General features: G+C 41.3%; 1 long non-coding RNA gene across 1 annotated transcript; it reads right to left on the bottom strand.

Moving 5' to 3' along the window:
- Positions 1 to 602: 602 nt before the first annotated feature.
- LOC122464935 lies at positions 603 to 23,710 on the bottom strand. Its single transcript, XR_006289381.1, has 5 exons — positions 23,569 to 23,710; positions 23,339 to 23,478; positions 17,034 to 17,125; positions 6,128 to 6,275; positions 603 to 761 (listed from the first exon to the last, which is right to left on the bottom strand). It is a non-coding gene; the product is annotated as an uncharacterized LOC122464935 (long non-coding RNA).
- Positions 23,711 to 24,194: the final 484 nt, after the last annotated feature.

The following is a 24,194-nucleotide window of genomic DNA, read 5'->3' as shown; positions in this document are numbered from 1 at the left end:
AGCATTTTAAAGTTTTGTATATATTATCTTTTTCCTCTTGCTGGTCAGATATAAATTGCTGATATTTGGAGCTATTACATTGTTTTGGGTTTTTTATTCATAATGTTATGGGTGACTTTAGTGCTCATGAAAATGAGTGGCTAATGGCACTAGCTAGACCCATATATAGTAGGGGCAAGTGCTATGCAAGCTTTTCCCACATAGTTCTGCCAGCGTACCTTGGAGTTGCAACATAACTGACACTCCAGTCCCATACCCGCCTCAAGCAGAGATTGCCAGTCAGATCAATTTGTCCCAAATTGTGTTGGTGTTTTTTTTAAAAGAAGGTTCAAAACATTTCGTTTATCCCAAGGAGCCAGACATTCAAGTGTAGACCTTTAAAGTTTGTCCATCGCAATTGTTTGTGCCATTCTAACCCACTAGACACAATTCTAAGTCCATTTGCTGTGAATCCTAACTTTTGTTTCAGATGCGTCCTAACTGAGGGTTTTCCCCTCTCCTTTCTTTGTGATAAACCCATTATTGTCTGTAATGGATTATAAACATGGAAGCACAGATGGTCTGTTATTGGTGTCTGTTAGCTGAACCCTTTAAGGCAGAGAATCTGGAACCATTAACTTTTACATTTAATTGAACACACAGGTCGAGCCGTGTGTACATGTCCATTGTAGGTGAGGACAGGAAGATACATACTCCTCTTGCCCTACAGCGTAAGCTCCTCATTGCAGCCACTGTTGTCTTCTAGGATACTGTGAGTGTATCTGCAATCCGAACAATAAATAATAGTAATTGTGGCTCTCCTTCTAGCACATCTGCTCAGTGCACCAATAAGTCTATGAATCGGGAGTCCCTAGTTTAGCTCAGTGAAGTGCAGATGGTATCTTTAGTTTCCAAAGCCACCTAGAGTCCATTGCACTGATTAAATTGATGTTTCTTGAGGCTTATCTCTCATGAAAGACTGGGGGGCATTTCAGACCCACAGGTTCTAGATGCATGTGTCTAGATAGAAAGAGAGTGAATATTTGCAGCTGGGGACTGGATGCTGAAATAGATCTACTGGGGACTGGCCACGGGCTGAGTAGCAGCAGATCTTAGCTATATGACACCTTAAGTTAACTCTTAGTTAGTTGATTGCTAGGATCACCTGGAACCAAATTCAACCTTTTAGCTTGGCAGACAAAACAATCCCAGCTATATATGTTAAACCACTTTCACTATGGGGTACTCATTTGGGGATAGACATAAAGCCCACTGAAAGTCTTTCAGTAGGATTTGGATCATGCTCTTGCCCCCTTCTTTTCCTACAGTCTCTAGGAAAATCCTATGCAACGAGAGATTGCATTGTTTTGTATTTAAATTACACATTATTTAGCGTTCATCAGAAATTCCATTTCCCCAAAGCCTTCTTGGGCTACCTTACCTCCACATCTAAACTTGTGACAATGTCAGCACACAAAAACTTCTCCATTCAATGGTCATGAGTCTTATTTCTTAGCTGTCTCCTCTCCTCCCTCACTTCCAAAAAAGCCCCACTCACCCACACAAATGAATCTTGCAGACCTTTCCTCTGATAGCCCTATCTGAACATCTCTGATCACGTCACGTTTTCATGAGTGAATGAGCTCAGGGAGTCTACTGATATGTTCAGTGGGGGTAGGGCTCTCTGAGGTTATTGGCAGCAGTTCAGTTGCCAAGCAGCTGCAGAAAGCTTTAAAGGACAGTGTTGCACAAAAAAATGAAAATTGTTGATTGAGGACATATTGCCCTTGATTGAATGGTGAGGAACCTGCTGGCAGGAAAATAGATATTTGAGAAACTAAAAAGGTTTGCCCATTTCACCAGCTGTAGCTAGGCCCCCCAGTTGTCAGTCCTCAGTCAATAGTATATTTGCTCGATTAGCCAGAGGTTTGCAAAAATTGCTTCTGTGGCTGCCTAGGGCCAGTTTTTACCATTGGAGAGTCTGCCTTTGCTTCCATGAGTACAAAAGTCCTCAGAAGAATAACCCATAAGCTATTTAGCTGTGTTCAGCTCCCCATGGGGAGGCACTTACAAAAATAGCTGCAAAAAGTTCTGTGGCCTGCCCAAGTTTACTGTGACCTCCCTCAATCTTTCACCCCATGTAGTCTGTCACAGATAATTGTTTAGTCAGACACTGTGTGGTTGCAGCACTTCATTGGTCTATCTATGTGCAAAGAAGAGAGCAGGTTCTGTGGGGCCACTACTTCCTCTGTGAGTAGGTAATGGGCTGAAAGCTACAACAATTGGGATGGAGCCTTGGCTTGATCTCCAATCCACTGGGCAGTTTAGTCTGGGGCAAGTAATTGCTTGCTAGTATGAGCCAGTAGCAGATTATTTCCCACCCTCTAGAACAAGGGAGAACTAAGGAAGGAACTTGACTATTCAGGGCAAGACAGAAAGTCTCAATCTTACTCGTACTGCTTATAAACACTGAGAAATTATAGCACTGGATTCAGGGCACAGTAATGATATATTATTCTGAAGGGAGGAACCTTGCCTGTGCACCTGACTTAAAACTTGGAATGTAGCAATTCTGAAGTCCTAGTCCTCCTCCAGCCAGTTATTCCAAATTATGTGACAATTCTGTGAGAAGAGCAAAAGTCCAGTCTAGTTAATTTTGGCTCCCCCACCTCCCTTTTGATTGTCCAATGATCATTTCAATTATATATTTAGAGGTACAAAATTATTTAAAAACAGAGAGAAATAAAAGTTATAAATAAAAATAGTTAAGCTGGGGAAAAACAATTTTACCTCTTGGTAAAAGTTATTTAAAATACAAGGGAGTGGATGGTTTCCAATTTTGCTAATGGGATATGGATTTTCATTTCTTGGTTCTAAATGCCCAACCATCCCGTCTGGGTAGTGACAGAAAGTTGTTGCTGTCTCATGCTATTCAGAAAGCTGCTGGTTTAAAATCAGTTGGTGGTCTCAGCTCAGTTTTGTAATACTACTTCCTTTTCCCTTCTCTTTGTCATCTGTTTAAAAGGTCAACTCTTTGGGCTGGGACTGTCACTTACTATGTGTATGTGCTGCACCTAGCCCAGTGGGGCTCTGATTTTGACCTCCCAACACTGCTGTAATATAAATAATCATAATACCACCACAAACCACTGCCACGCTTTGCACCCTTGCTGGAAGTCTTATGGGCAAAGGATGAAAAAGACTTGAAGACTGACTGCATCCATCCCAAAGATGTGGCAGGAGCGTGTGGGGTGTCTCACACTGCCTTTGTCTGCTTCATACTTCCGTACAGGCCGCAGGGCTGTCATATGTCAAACTCAAAGTGCTACATTTTATTGTTTTTGAATAACTATTAATAATATATTTACATGTTGAATGTTTTTAATTGTACAACTAAGCATGTGCATTGTCTTTATTCCAAATGCTAAAGTATTTTGAAGCCAGAAGTACAACCTTTTCCCCTGAAAATCTTGCTCTCAAAACCCTCAATGAGTTAAGTTCATCTCACCAAAAAGGGTTTTCTGTAAACTAGCAATATTATGCAAAAACATACCCATGGATTTTTAAATCTGGCATGCACTGTATGTGCCTACATTTTATGTTTTGATCACTGCATTGTAGATGACTGTGTTCTTAGCTGAAGTGTACAACAGTTAAATGTTAATTTTGTTTCCTCCCCCCCCCCCCCCCCAAAAAAAAGAAGGAATTTAACCTCATATCCTCACTCTGAAATTAGCTCTATTGTCAAAAGATTACAGCTGTATCCTGATTTCAAGAATTTCATGTTGGAATAAAAGAGCATTTTTGAAACCATTGTGTTACTTCAAACAGATCCATAATGGTCCCTCGGCAAACCGTTTTCAGAAGACTTGTGTAAGTAAGATAAAAAGACACCATTTCTGAAGAGATGCTTTTATGGGCTAGGTCAGAGTGCTCTTTCCATGTTGTTCATTCCCAGTCGAATTTCCTAATAGCCTATCTCCTCAGCTAACAGATGCCCAGCCTCATGTCGGAACCAGATCGAGCCACCACTGAGATGATATCCAGCTCCTTTCTTATTGAGCCGTTTCCCTAGCAGATGGTGCAATGCTGCAGGCACACTCCTTCCTGTTAATTACCAGCCTTAGCTACAGATGGAAATGTCAGTCAGCCTCACAGGTCCTGGTTCCTGCCATTGCCTCAGTCCATAGCCCTCTACCTAGGCAAGATGCTGCCAACACACACCATGTGTTTTGTGACTGCTGACTAGGCAGGCAACAAAAAACAACTTACTTCATGAATATTCATGGAGGAATGTTTAGAGTTCTGTTCATCTGCAATGCTTATAGATCTGCTTAAAGGAGATTGCACCTTATTAAGAGCCCTGTGCCCCTTGTTTTGCTATAGTGCAGCTATGTGAGTTATTTAAGTGTGTTGCTATAGTAACATATAAAATGCCTATTAAATGTCTGCCATTTCTATAGACGTATCAGTCTCTAACCATTCTTCCCATACCTTAACTGCCATTTAATTATTCTTGTCCTGCAATAGCAGACCAATAATCACCAAGCTGAACTGATTAGCTAATAACTGTTGATTTTTATTAAACCCTGGATGTCTCATTAGCTTTTAAGTGACCAATATGAATTCCTTGATCTTTCTGGTATTTAAATATACTAAATCCAGATAAATGAATTTCAGTCTACCCATTTTATATTCATTAAGGCACTTATTTCACTGGCTATGGAAAACCCATTAGTAATAAAAAAAAATCATTTCTTTTTTAGATTTATGGATGAAAGTTTGAGTTAGAAGATTAGGAAAAATCTACCATGCATATTTACTGAAGGTACTGTAATTCATTCCCTGTGGGACTCTGTGATAATAGGCGCAGGGTGTAGTTATGAAAAATAGCTATATCACTCAGTACATGCCAGTAATATTGTTCATATCTTTTGACTCAGGACTGTTCATGAGTGACTGGATTTATATGCTCCAAAACAGAAGAGCAGAAATCTACCCGAGGCTAAGACCATGCTTCTTAATAAAGAGTTAAGAATGTTATTACATTTCCAGAAGACAAAACAAGCATGAGTACAGTGTGCAAAAACAGACTATGTTTAAATTAAAGTAAGTTTAATCCACATTCAACTGATTGTTGACCATGTTGCTGTCAGCTCTCTGATGGTATTGTGAAAAGTACCCTAAAATACCTAAGGAAGTTAAATTTTAATTGTTACTTTAAAAAACTTCAATTTTTGCCTTGTAAATCAACAACATATTTGTAATGGGATTGATTCCTTTCTGAAAATCACACTGTTTGATCTCTGCATCTAAAATAGATTATATCTCTGTTGTCTCCTCATGTCACTTATATTATTGTAACGGTTTCTACAGTGCTTGTTGTTAAACTGTCAGCAGCTACTGCACAGTAATATAGGAGGCACCAAAGCCTTTTGCTATATACTTTGAGAAGAAGGTAACTGTTGCGTTTGCTGGAAAATGTTGATTTTGTAATGGTGACCACTGCATTCCATTGGTTTGCAGACATAAATACTATATTTTTAATGTCAGTGTCATAGAATCATGGAAATGTAGGGCTGAAAGGGACCTCGAGAAGTCATCAGATCCATGGTTGTTCCATGAAATGATATTGAGGCCAACAAAATATCATGTTCCAATAGAACATCATGGCATGATGGTGTTTAGTCTCCAATCTACATCATGTTTCATCATAATGAGATGATTTTCTTTTAATTAACGTTGTATGTGCATGTGTGTATAAACTATTCCTGGCACAACAGAAATGCCACTTTGATGAGACACAATAAGTTGGCACAACATGACATTTTGACTTAAAAATCATACTGGTGGGGTCTGCACTAAGGTTAGGCAATATTTGTGATATTTATGTCACAGTATCAAGCTAGCATGTGCACTGCAACATGGTGACATTTTTGCTCAAATTGACAAAGGTAACAATGCTAAACCATGCTGCAAATAAAAATGCTGATTATTCACTATAGTAAGTGCCTAGGAGGACCATAAACTTCCCCCTCTTCTATTCCTCACCAGCAGCCTCATCTTTCCAGGTGCTCTGCAAATTTTACTCACATGAATAGTTCCTTATAAGTTAATGGGCTATTCTCATGAGTAACTGATCACCAACCTGAGCAAGAGTTGCACAGTCATGACTTCTGTGTTATGCCTTCTACTTCCCTGTTGCAACAATGCCCTGCTTGCATTTCTCAAGCGGTTTGTGGCTCTGTACTGCTCGACTTTCTTCTTGTCATCTTGATGAAGATGAGGCAGTTGCCCTGGGATAAAACAGCAAGTTCGAGCAAAAAAAGACAGACAGAGACACATATATACTTAGACATGTGTGGGTAGCAGTGTCATCTGTAGGACCAGATTTCGTGAAACCGGTGGTGACGGACTTTAAATGCCAGATCACGCATTGACCACATAATAATACTGCTCAGGCGTGTAGCCTTTATTTAGTCATTTGGATGAATATGTTAACTATTACTTTTTAAGAATACACGTTGCAAGCATTTTTGCAGTTCTAATCTCTTCAAAGCTTGTGGGTTTCTGTGACTCCACTTCATGATTAAGTGACTCTTTGGCTATTAAATGCTGAGTTACACAAATACAGTATTTTGACTTTAGACTTCTGCCTCAGACTTAGAAGCTTTGGAAACCATAGAAAGAGTACAAAAGCCATGGCTCACCAAAGAGGCTCTCATAGCTCTACTAAACAGCCTTAACCCCATTCATATGTTAGTTTATGTAAAAAAAGAGCAGAGTACCATTTACAATGGAAACTGAATAGTTTTTCTCCCTCTGGGGTTTTGCCAACAATGATTTGACTGTTTCCTTTTCACAAGAGCAGAGCAGGAACACTCTCTTTCAACATGATCCTCACATGGAGGTCAAACAGAAACTTATTTGAACCCGTGAACTGGCGTTTACCAGGCCCAGGGATGCTCACTTGCTGCCCAAGGAATCTGTTTAAGACTGAGATCTATTACTCAAGGAACCCCAGAGTCACAGTTATCATCTTATGGTGTCGATAATACCAAAGTGGTAGAGAATTGAGAAGTATACTAAAACAAGATGATCTTCAGTAGATCAGATTATTGAGATCATGTTACACTCCATATGAATGATCCTTGGTTCAAATCCTATTACCACTGATCCTGTACTGACACATTTGACCTAATTTTTTTTTTCTGAACCAGGGTTCCTAGGTGTCAGTATAGGGGCTTAACCTTACCCATCCAACTGTAGTTAAAACAAATCCTAGTTATCTTCAAGTTGTTATTTTGACTGCCTTTTAACACCTTTGCTACTTATCCCCTTCTCATTCTAACTGCTGCCATGACAACATACAGTCTTCCTCCCAAGTGGAATGGCTAAAACCCAGGGTTTTCTAAAGTCATTGCAGAGTCACTTCACAGGGTCAACTGGCAAGTGGACTGTGCCATAAAAAAAAAGCAGCAGTCACATTTGAGAATTGGTCCAAGAATTTTGGTTTGGGGATAGTTTCCCCTCTGACTTGTGCACTATGGATAAGATCCCTAAACAGGGCATTGGAATTACAGTTGTAATATACGGGTCTGCAATGTCTTTGGTCTTTCACCTTACCTGTCTATTGCAAGAATACATTAGAGAAAACCAGGAGACCAACCCACAGTTTACTGGGGAAGGACATGTTGGATTGCATAGAGACCACAAGAAGCTGTCCTTATGTCTCCCCTCATATTTAAATCACACACTAAAAATGAAAAGGAGTACTTGTGTCACCTTAGAGACTAACCAATTTATTTGAGCATAAGCTTTCGTAAGCTACAGCTCACTTCATCAGATGTAGCTGTAGCTCACGAAAGCTTATGCTCAAATAAATTGGTTAGTCTCTAAGGTGCCACAAGTACTCCTTTTCTTTTTGCGAATACAGACTAACACGGCTGTTACTCTGAAACACTAAAAATGATGCTCAAAGAACTTACTTAGATTGCAAAATCAAGCACCTGAAAGTTAGGAAATACCAAATCTATTGTTGTCTGTGCAACCTCTATTCTGTCCTTTTGTGCATGCATCCTGTACATTGAATAAGGCAAGGGACCTGTTGAAAAAATAGTCTGAGATTATGAAATTAAAGTGCCTTGCATAATGACAGGTTTCAGAGTAACAGCCGTGTTAGTCTGTATTTGCAAAAAGAAAAGGAGTACTTGTGGCACCTTAGAGACTAACCAATTTATTTGAGCATGAGCTTTCGTGAGCTACAGCTCACTTCATCGGATGCATACTGTGGAAATTGCAGAAGACATTATTATATACACAGACACCATGAAACAATACCTCCTCCCACCCCACTCTCCTGCTGGTCATAGCTTATCTAAAGTGATCATCAAGATGGGCCATTTCCAGCACAAATCCAGGTTTTCTCACCCTCCGCCCCCCCACAGACAAACTCACTCTCTTGCTGGTAATAGCCCATCCAAAGTGACCACTCTCTTCACAATGTGTATGATAATCAAGGTGGGCCATTTCCTGCAGGAATCCAGGTTCTCTCACTCCCTCACCCCCCTCTAAAAACCACACACACAAACTCACTCTCCTGCTGGTAATAGCCTATCCAAAGTGACCACTCTCCTTACAACGTGCATGAAAATCAAGGTGGGCCATTTCCAGCACAAATACAGGTTTTCTCACCCCCCCCCCCCACAAACACACACACACAAACTCACTCTCCTGCTGGTAATAGCCTATCCAAAGTGACCACTCTCCCCACAATGTGCATGACAATCAAGGTGGGCCACTTCCAGCATAAATCCAAGTTTAACCAGAAGGCCGGGGGGGGGGAGGGGTAGGAAAAAACAAGGGGAAATAGGCTACCTTGCATAATGACTTAGCCACTCCCAGTCTCTATTTAAGCCTAAATTAATAGTATCCAATTTGCAAATGAATTCCAATTCAGCAGTTTCTCGCTGGACTCTGGATTTGAAGTTTTTTTGTTGTAAGATAGCGACCTTCATGTCTCTGATTGCGTGACCAAAGAGATTGAAGTGTTCTCCAACTGGCTTATGAATGTTATAATTCTTGACATCTGATTTGTGTCCATTTATTCTTTTACGTAGAGACTGTCCAGTTTGACCAATGTACATGGCAGAGGGGCATTGCTGGCACATGATGGCATATATCACATTGGTGGATGTGCAGGTGAACGAGCCTCTGATAGTGTGGCTGATGTTATTAGGCCCTGTGATGGTGTCCCCTGAATAGATATGTGGGCACAGTTGGCAACGGGCTTTGTTGCAAGGATAGGTTCCTGGGTTAGTGGTTCTGTTGTGTGGTATGTGGTTGTTGGTGAGTCTTCGCTTCAGGTTGGGGGGCTGTCTGTAGGCAAGGACTGGCCTGTCTCCCAAGATTTGTGAGAGAGTTGGGTCATCCTTCAGGATAGGTTGTAGATCCTTAATAATGCGTTGGAGGGGTTTTAGTTGGGGGCTGAAGAATGGCCCACCTTGATTTTCATGCACGTTGTAAGGAGAGTGGTCACTTTGGATGGGCTATTACCAGCAAGAGAGTGAGTTTGTCTGTGGGGGGGGGCGGAGGGTGAGAAAACCTGGATTTGTGCTGGAAATGGCCCATCTTGATGATCACTTTAGATAAGCTATGACCAGCAGGAGAGTGGGGTGGGAGGAGGTATTGTTTCATGGTGTCTGTGTATATAATAATGTCTTCTGCAATTTCCACAGTATGCATCCGATGAAGTGAGCTGTAGCTCACGAAAGCTCATGCTCAAATAAATTGGTTAGTCTCTAAGGTGCCACAAGTACTCCTTTTCTTTTTATGAAATTAAAGATGGTATACACACAATGAAGTCTAATTAAGGGTGCACAGGCAACTGGTTATTTACAAAACTTTTCAGTGCTGGACTTTTCAACCTAAAATGTAGTTGCAACCATGTCGGTCCCAGGAGATTAGAGAGACAACTTGGATGACGTGATATCTTTTGTTGGACCAACTTCTGTTGGTGAGAGACAAGCTTTTGAGCCACACAGCGCTCTTCTTCAGGTCTGGGAAAGGTAGTTGAGCCTCACAGCTAAATGCAAGGTGGAACAGATTGTTTAGCATAAGTAGTTATCACATTATTTTAGGGTCCATTTAAGGTAGAGTGGGCCGTTAACACCTCTGCAGTCATACACCAACCCACACTGGAACCCATATGGGGTATCATCAATAAGGCCCTACTTGCACCACGGGATGATTGTCCAAAAATTGCAGCTGAGTTATGGACAAGCCATGGGAAATTGCAGAAAAGTAATAATGGACCTTGTTATTTGCAGAAATAAGATCCATTATTACTTTTCCACATTTTTCTACTGTCAGGAGCCCGGGGCTCAGTGCGGGGGCTCCTGCACTCAGCCCTGGGGCAGCCAGGACTCCCACTGTCAGCCCTGCACACGGCAGGGCGCCCATTGTCAAAATTCCAGTGGAAGCCCAATATTGCAGAATCTGCAATATCGCAAGTTAAGTGGGGTCTTAGTCATCAAACAACTGTATACCATACTTAGTGGGAACCCCGTCCTGAAAGAAATCTTTCCTGAATCCTGACTTCTGGCCTTTAAACAACCCCACAACCTCTCCAAGCTTACCATCAGAAGCAAGCTCCCCACAGACCAGGACACACCAACTCAAAGCAAGTCTAGACCCTGCCAGAACAACAGATGCAAAACCTATATCTCCACTGCTACTGTGATCAATATTCCCCACAACACATCTTTCAAGATCCATAGGTCTTGCACATGCCTATCACAACACTTGGTGTACCACATCCACTGCACTAAATACCCCAATAACAACCACGTGGGTGAAACCACACAATCACTATGCTCTTGAATGAACTCATACAGGAAAATGATAAAAGACAAAAACACCACATCACCTGGGGGCGAACACTTTTCACAAAGAGATGATTCTATATGTGACTTATCAGTTCTCATCCTCAAAGAAAACCTGCACAACACTTTCAAAAGATGAGATGGGAGCTTAAATTCATAACTCTACTAGACCCCAAAAATCATGGACTGAACAGACACTGAATTTATGGCTTATTGCAACAACCTGAAACCCACTAACCCCCTATTTTTGTCCTATGACCGCAGAGGTGTTAACGGGCCACTCTACCTTGAATGGGCCCTTAGACTATGTGCTCACTACTTATGCTAAACAATCTGTTCCACCTGCAGTTAGCTGTGACCCTGAGTACCTTTTCCAGACCTGAGGAAGAGCTCTGTGTGGCTGGAAAGCTTGTCTCTCTCACCAACAGAGATAGTCCAGAGGTAAAACACATGATGTCACCCACCTTGTCTCTCTTTTCAATCTAAATAAACTTTTAAGAGTTTTTGTATACAGTTTCCTTGGAAGCTTTCAAGGGCAAAGGTGGAAAGCAATTCTATTTTGTACAACTGAACCCTGAGTCTTCAGTCCTAGCTTCTCCTATAATCTGTATTGTTAACATTATAATTACATGTTCCCATACACCATGTGCCAAGTACAGATGGTAGTCAGGGGAGGGTGAGCCTGACCCATCCTTTCCTCCCGTGCACAATGGGAGATGAGGGCCCTTGCCCCATCTGGTCCCCCCAGTAATGTTCCCTCTAATTTTTGACAGGCCGTGTGCACAAAAAATGTCTTCTGTGCAAATTGTTGTGCTTCTGTGCAAATTTTTGTGCATGCGGGGTTTAGGATCTGTGTGCGTGTGCACACGCGCACAGTTTAGAGGGACCAGTGCCCCCCAGAGTGGTGACATGGACCATGTGCTGGGCCCAGAAGGATTTACAGGTGGCATTCAGCTTGACTTTCTCCTGTATTCCCCCCACACACGCACACATACACACCAATTTGGTAGAGCTCCTGCCTGTGCAGTGCCTCAAGGATGGGAAGGGATGCTGGAACCATATGCCAGGCGGGTTCAGGTGCGAGGAGTACGGAAACCTGGCTCTCTCTCCCCATCATCCTCTGCACAGTGACAGTGGCAGCTGCTGTTGCTTTAGAGGCAGAGTAGGACAGCATCTTTGGAATGTTTAGTGATTTTGACACGCTGCCAAAATTTTCCAGAGGACCACAAGGTAAGAAAACAATAGGCAATTTTTAACACTTTACAACTCAAATAAATCTGAATGGAATTTCACAGGACAAAGAGGAGGCACTTCTAAAGCCTGAGGGGATTCCCCATGCCAAATTCCAAAGGCTTGCTGCAAACAATGGATGCGCTGATACAGACTAACATGGCTACCACTCTGAAAGGATGTGTTAGAGTTTCTCAAAGACCAAGATTAGAATAATCCTTCCTAATGGAAAGTGTTAGGCAACCTAAATAGAGGGGTCTGTCCTACCTTGTCATATCATCTCTACTGTTAACATTATAATTACTTTCTAGCAATATATTTTGTTGTTGTTGAGAAAATTGGAACTGTTTAACAAAGTCCTCTCTGGTTGTTGCTCAGAGTCTGTTATAAGGATACATAGACTAGATTCACAGATACTAAGGTCAGAAGGGACCATTATGATCATCTAGTCTGACCTCCTGCACAACGCAGGCCACAGAATCTCACCCACCACTCCTGCGAAAAACCTCACCTATGTCTGAGCTATTGAAGTCCTCAAATCGTGGTTTAAAGACTTCAAGGAGCAGAGAATCCTCCAGCAAGTGACCCATGCCCCATGCTACAGAGGAAGGCGAAAAACCTCCAGGGCCTCTTCCAATCTGCCCTGGAGGAAAATTCCTTCCCGACCCCAAATATGGTGATCAGCTAAACCCTGAGCATATGGGCAAGATTCACCAGCCAGATAATACAGAAAATTCTTTCCTGGGTAACTCAGATCCCACCCCATCTAACATCCCATCACAGCCCATTAGGCCTATTTACCATGAATATTTAAAGATCAATTAATTAGCAAAATCATGTTATCCCATCATACCATCTCCTCCATAAACTTATCGAGTTTAATCTTAAAGCCAGATAGATCTTTTGCCCCCACTGCTTCCCTTGGAAGGCTATTCCAAAACTTCACTTCTCTGATGGTTAGAAACCTTCATCTAATTTCAAGTCTAAACTTCCTGGTGGCCAGTTTATATCCATTTCTTCCTGTGTCCACATTGGTGCTGAGCTTAAATAATTCTCTCCCTCTCCAGTATTTATCCCTCTGGTATATTTATAGAGAGCAATCATATCTCCCCTCAACCTTCTTTTAGTTAGGCTAAACAAGCCAAGCTCCTTGGGTCTCCTTTCATAAGACAAGTTTTCCATTCCTCGGATCATCCTAGTAGCCCTTCTCTGTACCTGTTCCAGTTTGAATTCATCCTTCTTAAACATGGGAGACCAGAACTGCACACAGTATTCCATGTGAGGTTACACCAGTGCCTTGTACAATGGTACTAAAACCTCCTTATCCCTCCTGGAAATACCTCTCCTGATGCATCCCAAGACCACATTAGCTTTTTTCACAGACTGATAGATTTTAAAGTCAGAAAGGACCATCATGATCTTCTAGTCTGACATCCTGGACATTGCAGGCCACAGAACTTTACCCACTCACTTCTGAAATAGATCCCTAACCTCTGGCTGAGTTACTGAAGTCCTCAAGTCATGGTTTAATGACTTCAAGTTACAGAGAATCCACCATTTACACTAGTTTAAACATACCAGTGATCCGTGATCCATGCTGCAGAGGAGGGCAAAAAACTCCCAGGGTCTCTGCCAATCTGATTTGGGGGGAAATTCCTTCCTGACCCCAAATATGGCTATCAGTTAGACCCTGAGCAAGATCCACCAGCCAGACACCTCGGAAAGAATTCTCTGTAGTAACTCAGAGCGCTCCCCAGCTAGTGTTCTATCATTGGCCGTTGGTGTTGCAAGTGTCTGATCAGGTAAAGGTGAGCATCGGTATTCATCCATGTAATGGTAATGGATTATATCCCAGTAGGTAGATATTATTGCTGATCCTGGTTCATGTATGATATGGTTGGGATGGCTGCAGCTTTTTTCCTCCCCTCACCAAGTCCTCTCCAGGAGAAGTGTTTCAAGTTCTCAAACAATAAACATTCCCTTAATTTCTTTTCCTGTGGTTTAATCACCTTTTCTCAAAGGCCCTGTTTGCTTCTCCCTATTACCAAAGAACCAGTGCTCAGCTCTAACCACTTTGTGATTCTCCACTCAGCTTGCCTGCCATTAATGACTGAACTCACTTTCTTTTCTCTGTTTCACGTTTAGAACTTGGTCATTTCTTTCCAGTGTGCTCCAGGAAGCAACACTTCCCAGTCCACAGAGCTGTTACATTAGTGGGGAAAGAGCAAGCAAGCTCTGGGCTCTTTCTCCCTCTCTGCTGATTCCCAAGCAACATGGAATTTGTTGTCTTGGTTAACTTTTCCCCTCCTATGGAGTACCAAAAAGGCTTCAGTCAACACAGCATCTTGCCAGAACTTTTTCTACAAATCTCGTACCTATTATACCCAAGTTACAAGTGAATTGGAAGAAGGGCTTATTAGGGATTTAAAAGGTTCCTTTTAACACAAATGAACCAGCAATTCTGTAAGGCCTTAGAATGCAGAAGCAGAGAGGAAGGGATAATTTTGTACTTTGTGTACTGGAGTAGGACTTGGGAGATCTGGGTTCAATTCCAAGCTGTGCCACAGACATTCTGTGTAATCTCGGGCAAGAACTGTACCGTCTCTTTGCCTCAATTCCTCATCTGTAGAATGTGGATAACATATTCTCTTTCTCCCACTCTTTGTCTGTTTTGTCTATCTAGAATGTAAGCCCTTTGGGGAAGAGTTTGTACATCTGTACAGCACCTAGCATGTTGGGGCTCTGATCTCAGTTGCTGCCTGTAGGCTCTTTATACCCCATTCCTGACCTCCTCAGGCAGGTAGGCCTCAGGCAAACCAGCTGTCTTTTTTGGATACTATTACAGGTCTGGTTGATAAAGACAAGTGTGTTGATATGATATACTTGGATTTCTCCAAGACATTTGACTGAGTATCGCATCACATTGTGATTAAAGAACTTGCAATAATATGGAATGAATAACCCAAACATTAGATAGGTTAAAAACAGGCTCAAGTCTCAAAATATTGGTGTTAATGGGGAGCTACCAGTAAGCAGAGCTTTTTCTAGCAAGGTCTCCTAGGGATCTGTTCTTAGGCCAATGTTATGCAATATTGTTAATCAATGATCTAAATGAGGATATAAAACCTTTGCTGGTAAAGTTTGCAGATGACAAAGGTTGGTGGGATAGTAAACAATGAGGAGGACATATTTCTGTTAACATGTTCTGAATTGTCTGATTAAACAATCATAATCCAAGAGAATGTATTTTAATATAGTCAAATACAAGATAATATGTCTGCAAACCAAGAACAAAGGTTATACCAATAAGATGGGAGATTGTCCTGGAAAGCAGTGATTCAGAGAAGGGTTTAGGGGTCATCGTAGATCATCACTTAAATATGAACTCTCAGTGCAGTGGTGTGGCACAGAAGGGTCCTTGTGGCACCTTAGAGACCTTCTTGTCAACTGTTGGGAATGGGCCACATTCACCCTGATTGAATTGGCCTCGTTTGCACTGACCCCCCCCCCACACACACACACTTGGTAAGGCAACTCCCATCTTTTCATGTGCTGTACGTTTATACCGGCCTACTGTATTTTTCATTCCATGCATTTGATGAAGTGGGTTATAGCTCACAAAAGCTTATGCCCAAATAAATTTGTTAGTCTCTAAGGTGCCACAAGGACTCCTTGTTGTTTTTGCTGATACAGACTAACACGGCTACTCCTCTGAAGCCTTATAATATGAGGCTTAAGGAGCTCAACTTATTCAGCATATCAAAGAGAAGGTTGCGAGGTTTCTTGATCACTATGTCTAGTACTTACACATGGAAAAGATATCTGATAGTTGGGGATTTTCACTCTTGCTGACAGAGCCATACCAAGACTGAATGGCTGAAAGTTGAAGTCAGACAAATTCAAGAAGCAATATCCTTGCTATGAAGGTAATTAAACAACAGAACCATTTACCAGGGGAGGTGGTAGACTCACCATCTTGGAATCTTTAAAATGAAATTAGATACTTTTCTAAAAGATATGCTTTAATAACGTTTTTGGGAGAAATGCTACTGCCTGTGTGTGTGTGTGTGTGTAGGGGGGTGGTAGTTGTGTTGGTCCCTTCTGGCCTTGGAATTTGTGGATCTATGAATTCCCAGGTTCATCCCCTTACTTCATGGGCCCTGGAGAGAACAGGAATGCCTGAATTGCCTGCAACATGCTCACAGCACTTAAAGCTCTACATTAAGACAATGATTATAATCAAATCTCATGCTTCGGGGCTTCAGCCAGTTGCCTGCAGGGGTCAGGAAGGAATGTTTTCCCTTGCTACACAATTAGCGAGATGTAATTTTTTTTTATTTTTTCCACCTTCCTCTGAAGTATCAGAGATTGGCCAGAGCTGGAGATGCTGATAGGCTGGACCATTGATCTGAGGAGGTACAGAGAATCTTCTTTCTAGATGCCTGGCTGGTGTGTCTTGCTCACATGCTCAGGATTGTACTGATCGACTAATTGAGGTGGGTGAGGAATTTTCCTCCAGTTCAGATTGGCAGGGACCTTGAAGGTTTTTTACCTTCCTCTGCAGCATAGGGTGTGGGTCATCTGATGGGATTATCTGGGCATATCTCACCTAATCAATTGTAGGGGTCTCAGGCATTAGTGGCACCATCATCTCTCCTTTTCTGTGCCTGTAGCACACAGTTGAGTCTCCTGATGACTGAAGGGCTTTAGTCTAACTAAAGCCTGTAGCCTACAGGAGTATCGGAGTGAAATGTAATGGGCTACATGAGGGCAGATTATATGAACTAATAGTCCCTTCTAGCATTAAACTCTATGAAATATAAAAGTGCTTATGGCTGAGACCATCCCAAGTGATAAATTTTCTCAACAGGATGATTCATGGAAACATCTTGATACAAGAGTAAACGTATTTTTAAAAAATGGAGGAGAAAAATGACTTACAATGGCTGATAAAGCAATTCTTCTGCTTGTGGTTAATTAGCAGGTGTCATTTCCCCGAAGTAGTGTGAATTATTCTGCTGTACGGGCAAAGCCTGAAAATAATGAAATTATTCAACTTGTTTACATGCAGCGACAGACAGCCTCATTTTGAAATCACTCTACCATGGTGGGATTGAAAGTTCAAACTTAATGTTTGCTAGGTTTGTGTTCTGTTTAGGGAAACTGTGAAAAGAGAACAGATTAGGGGAAGAATCTAAAGGAAAAAAGAGGGAGAAAATGGAGCAGAAGAAACATAAATACAGAGATACTGTAGGGAAAAAATGAAAAAAACAAAACAAGACACATTATGTTACCCAGCCTACCTTCTGGGTGCTCTTCTAAATAATTTTAATTTTAAAATTAGTATTAAGTTCATTTATACTATGTGCCGCAGGATTCTCTTTAGGTACCGAATATCTTTATGTTTAAAAAAGATGTCACCTTTGTAAAATAATTAATTGGTTTAAATTACAAGAATGGTTGACGAACTTGCAAACACCTTCTCCAAATTCAAGTGGCACAGGGATCCTCCTCGAGGTCCATGGGGCTTGCTTATCTCTCCCATTGGCTTTTCCTTGCCTGCCGTCCCATGTTTAAATATCTTATCCTGGCCTTTGGACATGCTGCCTAGAGTAGCTCAAGTGCAAGTGTCAACTTCAGGGCAGACTGTCAAAAGCAGAGCAGACACCCCAAACTGGTGGTGTGTTTTACAACAATGTTTTACCAATCCAGTAACAAATGTGAACGCCTAGATCATTCTAACAGTCTTACCATGGAGTCTCCTTGGGCTCTCCAGTCTATCTTGCCACCCAGGCAAGCTGGACTTAGTGACAAATGGTCACTCATATAAAAAAAAAAAAAAAAAAAAAAAATCACAAAATGTTTGTGGTTTTTCAGGTTGCTCCTGGCCCCAAGAGACAAGTCACTTACCCCAGATCACTTTGTACCTTAGATCTCACACCAATGACAATGTTTGTAACCAATCCTGTAATAATAAATCTTTAGTTTAACTAGGAAAAAATACTAAGAGTTATTTAGAAGTTAAAGCAAGCAAGCAAGCATATATGTACAAATGAGTTGCAGTCTGTGATTCAAAAGGTGACAGAGGTAATAATCTGTCAGTATTGAATGTTTTTTTAGGGCTTATCCCAGGTCGACCCTGGGGATCTCTGCTTTTTGTTTCTTATCTCCAGCCCTTGTGAGAGTCTAAAGAGCATAGAGATGAAAAGTCTTCATGTTAGCTATTTTTATTTCCTTCTTTCAGCATTGAAACCGATGGGACGAGGACTTCTGCACATACTTCTCCATGGGTGGATGGGGCAATGAACAAAGCTCTTGTCCTACCATGGCACACTTAATTTTTGATTATCCTCCGGGATGGGAGTGGGGAGACTCTTCCCATCTGAGTTCACAAGTTCAGGGCAGGCATTTCTATAATTATAAAACAAACATTTCATTTTGTAGCATGGAATATAGACGTTACAAGTGACTCTGGTAAACCAAGTGCCAAGGCCATAGGTATTAGCTAAGAACTGACAAACTCATAGCTGGAAACCAAACCAGTTCACACTTTCAATGTCCTGAATTCTACTATTGCCTACATTCAGATCTCATTTCTTATTCCTCGCCCTCCTCATTCCCTAACCCTATTCCCATTGTTGCTCTTTCTTCTATCCTGTTCCTGTTGCACAGAATCACCTCCCTCAACATTACCTTAGGGGAGAAGATACTCCATTTTCTGGGTCTCCCAGTGTGGCTTATCTGTTACTAGGAGGCCTAATTTATTAACATTTGTAGAGTCTGTGTGATCATTGGAAGTCCATGGTGTTGTCAGCAGAAGTGAAATGATTTTGGAGTCAATTCTGGAGTAGCTTCCATGTTTCTCATAAGGTTTTCATTTAACTGTGACATTATGATGCTGCCATTCTCTGAGGGGTTGCTGATATTGTTCCATCGAGGCGGGAGAAAGGAACACAATCTGTGAGAAGCTCCATGAAAGGAACTTCATGAAGGTTTCATGCCCCTTTGTCCAGAGCAGAAAGTGATTTGCAACTATGAAAAGAAGCAGAACATGACCTTTGTTTTCTCATGTCAACATGGAGCCTGATTTATAAAAGCTTTTGTTTATATTATAGCAGGGCCCTGAGATTGGGATTGCACTGTGCTAGAGATAGTCCTTGCCCTGAGGAGGTTACACGCTAAACAGACAAGACACATGAAGGACGAGAGGGGAAGTGACTTGTCTGAGGTACCACAGCAGGAGGCAGGAATAAGAACCCAGGGATTCTGACTGTTGGTGCAGTGGTCTATCCACAAGGCAATATTATTCAGGCTGATCTTGCAATGTAATTTTTTATTTTCATTTGTAAGTGCCTACTTTGTGAAAATGGTAACTTTTAAAAGTATGCATCCTTTTTTCATACCCCTAAATTACACCAGAATATGAGCCATTCCTTGAAACAAAAGAGTCCAATTCTGCAATCCTCTCACAGGCAACACTTCCACTGAATTCAGTGACTCCAAACAGATCAAGACGAACTCCTTGACCTAGATCATTTCTGCCTACTCTTTTTTAATGGGCAGGGACAGAAGGTGTGGTGGTGCTGCATAATGAAATGCCTCTCAGTAGAATTTTGTGAACATTTAACTGCTTGTCTTTGGACATTAAAAAAAAAAATCAGAGGAAAATTACAAGAGAGTCCTCTTTACAGGGGAAAAAATGCATTTGGAAACTGCTCCTTAATAAACCAAACACCAAATTAATTTCAGAAGAGGCCCTTTCTGTGTAAAGCTGCCTCTTTCGCTGTGGTGCTGGTGATAAGTATTCTTTTAACATGGAAATTACCACTGCGGAACTGCTAGTATGCGATCTCAGATCACTCTTTTGGCTTTGAAATTCAAACCTAATAGATATCCTGCCAAGTAATTCAATGCTCGAATCCAAGAAAACTTAGCCCCATGTTAAGCTATTGCTAATCAGAGGCTGTCCCTCAATACCTGGATGGGTGGATTTTGCAAAGGAAAGGAAAGCGAAGTGCCCTAGCAACTTTGCTCATTTTGCTGCCCAGCTGCAGCGATTTAGTACTATAAGCAGTTGAAAAGAATAAAATGAAGACGGCAGCTGTATGGGAATATAGGCACATTTGCAAGATGTGCCATGTGTGTTTTTTCCCCCTAAATACAATGTGAGTGCAGTGTGACTAATTATACCAGAGAGAAAAGCAGAAGCGCTCTAGTTAAAGTATTTGGGTAATCATGTTTACTGCTGGAAAAGTACGTCTGCATTAAATAAGTCAAAACACAGTGCATAAAATTTGGAACGACTTCGTAAGCACCGCAAGAGAGAGTAAGATGTAGAAATGATATAAGTCTCATCTGTCCAACTAGAAGCACTACCAGAAAAGGTAAACCATCTGCTTCAACTAACTCAGCTCCACTTGAAAATGCTAATCACACGGGAGGAGGAGGATTTAACTCCCCCCCGCCACATACACACTTTGTCAGCTATTGCGTTAAGTGGTTCGGCAAAGATGATGCTACCCACCAACCTGGAGGAAAGTTGTGAGGAATGGATTTAACCTCCCTGCTTTTTCTTAATCCTCCACATTTGGTCAATGACTGACTCAAAAGTGTTTCATGAAGGAGTCATGTAGTCAGATATACTGGCCCAAATTTCTCAACCAGATTGGACAGATTATCCAGCTACCACATTATCTTACTTCAGATCCCTCCTTAAAAGTCTCTTTTACCATGATGTCTACAAGAAACATGACAATGGCTAGGCTGCTGACCTATGGCTAGGCTGCCCATCGTGCAGACCAGTATTGTCTCCTTGGGCTCCCTCTGTCTGTATCTATCTGTTGAGTCTTCTCTTATACTTAGATTGTGAATTATTTGGGGGCAGGGACTTTCTTTTGGTTCTTCTGCATTTGTACAATGCCTAGAACAGTGGGGTTCTGGTCCAAGACTGGGCTCATAGGCACTAACACTGTACTACTACTAGTAATAATAATGGGCCTTAGTTGTCTGTCCCAATCATGCAGTAACTGTGCCTACCGGTAAGAGCAAACAGTTTCACAGGAATGCTTATAAAGCCCCTGACTCTGTATATTACTAATGAATACCAGAGCTATAATTCCAGGTCCATTGCTGCCCTTTGCATGCCAGGAATCCATCCAATTAGTTATTATATATATATATATATATATATATATATAGTAGGGCTGTTGATTAATTGCAGTTAACTCATGCAATTAACTAAACAATTCATTGTGATTAAAAAAATCACAGTTTTAATTGAACTGTTAAACAATACCAATTGAAATTTATTAAATATTTTGACATTTTTTCTACATTTTCATATATATTGTATTTTGTGTTGTAATTGAAATCAAAGTGTACATTATTTTTATTACAAATATTTGTACTGTAAAAATGATAAAGAAATAGTATTTTTCAATTCACCTCATACAACTGCTGTAGTACAATCTCTTTGTCATGAAAGCGCAACTTACAAATGTACATTTTTTTTGTTACATGAGTGCACTCAAAAACAAAACAGTGTAAAACTTCAGAGCCTACAAGTCCACTCAGTCCTAATTCTTGTTCAGCCAATCGCTAAGACAAACAAGCTTGTTTACATGTACAGTAGATAATGCTGCCCTCTTTTTATTTACAATGTCATCAGAAAGTGAGAACAGGCATTTGCATGGCACTTTTGTAGCTGGCATTGCAAAGTATTTACGTACCAAATATGCGAAATATTCGTATGCCCCTTCATGCTTCGGCCACCATTCCAGAGGACATGCTTCTATGTTGAAGATGTGCATTAAAAAATTAATGCCTTAATTAAATTTGTGACTGAACTCCTTGGGGGAGAATTGTATGTCCCCCCTGCTCTGTTTTACCCACATTCTGCCACATATTTCATGTTATTGCAGTCTCGGATGATGACCCGGCACATGTTGTTCATTTTAAGAACACTTTCACTGCAGATGTCACAAAACACTAAAAAGGTACCAATGTGAGATTTCTAAAGATAGCTACAGCACTCGATCCAAGGTTTAAGAATCTGAAGTGCCTTCCAAAAATCTGAGTGTGGAGCATGCTTTCAGAAGTCTTAAAAGAGCAATACTCCGATGCAGAAACTACAGAACCTGAACCACCAAAAAAGAAAATCAACCTTCTGTTGGTGGCATCTGACTCAGATAATGAAAATTAACATGCGTCGGTCCGCACTGCTCTGGATTGTTATTGAGCAGAACCCGTCATCAGCATGGATGCATGTCCCCTGGAATGGTGGTTGAAGCATGAAGAGACATATGAATCTTTAGCACATTTGGCACGTAAATATCTTGGGACGACGGCTATCACAGTGCCATGAGAATGCCTGTTCTCACTTTCAGGTAACGTAAACAAGTAGGCAGCATTATCTCCTGCGAATGTAAACAAACTTCTTTGTCTGAATGATTGGCTGAACAAGAAGTAGGACTAAGTGGACTTGCAGGCTCTAAAATTTTAGATTGTTTTATTTTTGAATGCAGGGTTTTTTGTACATAATTCTACATTTGTAAGTTCAACTTTCATGAGAAAGAGATTTCACTACAGTACTTGTATTAGGTGAATTGAAAAATACTATTTCTTTTGTTTTTTTACAGTGCAAATACTTGTAATCAAAAATAAATATAAAGCGAGCACTGTACACTTTGTATTCTGTGTTGTAATTGAAATCAATATATTTGAAAATGTAGAAAACATTTATATAAATGGTATTCTATCACTGTTTAACAGTGTGATTAACCACGCAATTAATCGTGATTAATTTTTTTTAATCGCTTGACAGCCCTAATATATAGTACTCATGAGAGCAGTAGACCAAAAACCACCACCACCAAGAGTGCAAGAAGCTCAACGCTACTTTTCAAACAAATCTCTGTCAAGTCCATTTGCTGGAAAAGCTTATACTTTGTACCTGAAGAATACACCGGGTGTATTGATAGCACCCCACAGAGAAAAGTCACCTCTGGCAGGAAAGATTTACAAGTGAGCAGAGACTCATGTGAATACCATAGGAAGCAGGGAAATCAGCTCAACCCACTCTTCAGCTGGTAGAAGAAATACACAATTTGCCTTCAGCATATCACTGTTCTCAAATGGATGCAACTTGAGGCTGGCCACCAGCTGCCATTTCCTTTTTTTTTAGTCTACCCATTGCTGGATAGTACCTGGAATACTTGTTATGCAGGTATGTGAAGGATTGGGCTTACCTTATAGTGCCCTCTTCTGGCTGGACACAGAGTGGTGCCTGCAGAGCCAGCTTACTCCTTGAGGGAATGCTGCTTGGGGCCTTCTCACAGAATCCAGACAGGGTAGTGTGCGGTTAATTGCTGTGGTTTTTATTTCAAGCCTTCTTAACAAAAACAGAATGAAAAATTCACAGCCTTTCTCCACAAAGTTTTTACTGGTTGAGTCCCTTTCCCCCAAATCTGTCCCTTACCTCAAAAGTTCCTGTTCATCAACCCAAAAGTTCCTGTTTCTTGCTTCAGAGCCCTTTGTGATAACAGGACTTTCCCCATTCCCCCTTCTGTCCCTCTGTTTCTTGGAGTTGCTCCTCCCAGCAGTTGCTCCAGCCGATGGCAGGTATTGCAACCTACTTCTCTCTCCTATTTCCTGCTCCTCCTTTTATGAGGATCAGCCAATTAAGTTGCTGGTCTTTTCTCAGGTGCAGCACATGGGGTTAATTAGCCATCCATCCAGCTCTGACCCTAGAGGAATACACTTTTCCCTCATACCTTCATGGGATACCACAGCATTAATGAGCTTCATAGGGATGTTTTAAAAGAAAGCAACCCAGAGGCCCCATGCTACCACAGTAACTAGTCCAGAACTTTTGGTGTTCTGATCATTAGTGTGGTGCATCTTTGAGGGTCTTCAACACAGCGGTTATGTCTGAAGAAGCAGCATCTGTAGACATTCAGTAAATATTTAATTGGACTGTGGGACCAGACAGTCACTCTGTAGGAGGTAGCCTGAGTCATGTAAGGACAGGAAACCAGACATTTCATGCTCTGAAATCAAACCCATAACCTTCTTCCTACTCCTCTTTGCTGGAATAGCCCTATC

Source organism: Chelonia mydas, chromosome 3 (assembly GCF_015237465.2).
Source record: "Chelonia mydas isolate rCheMyd1 chromosome 3, rCheMyd1.pri.v2, whole genome shotgun sequence".
In the NCBI taxonomy this organism is placed as follows: Eukaryota; Metazoa; Chordata; order Testudines; family Cheloniidae; genus Chelonia; species Chelonia mydas.
Note: the sequence above shows the minus strand (reverse complement) of the source record. Positions and strands in the feature narration are given on the sequence as shown.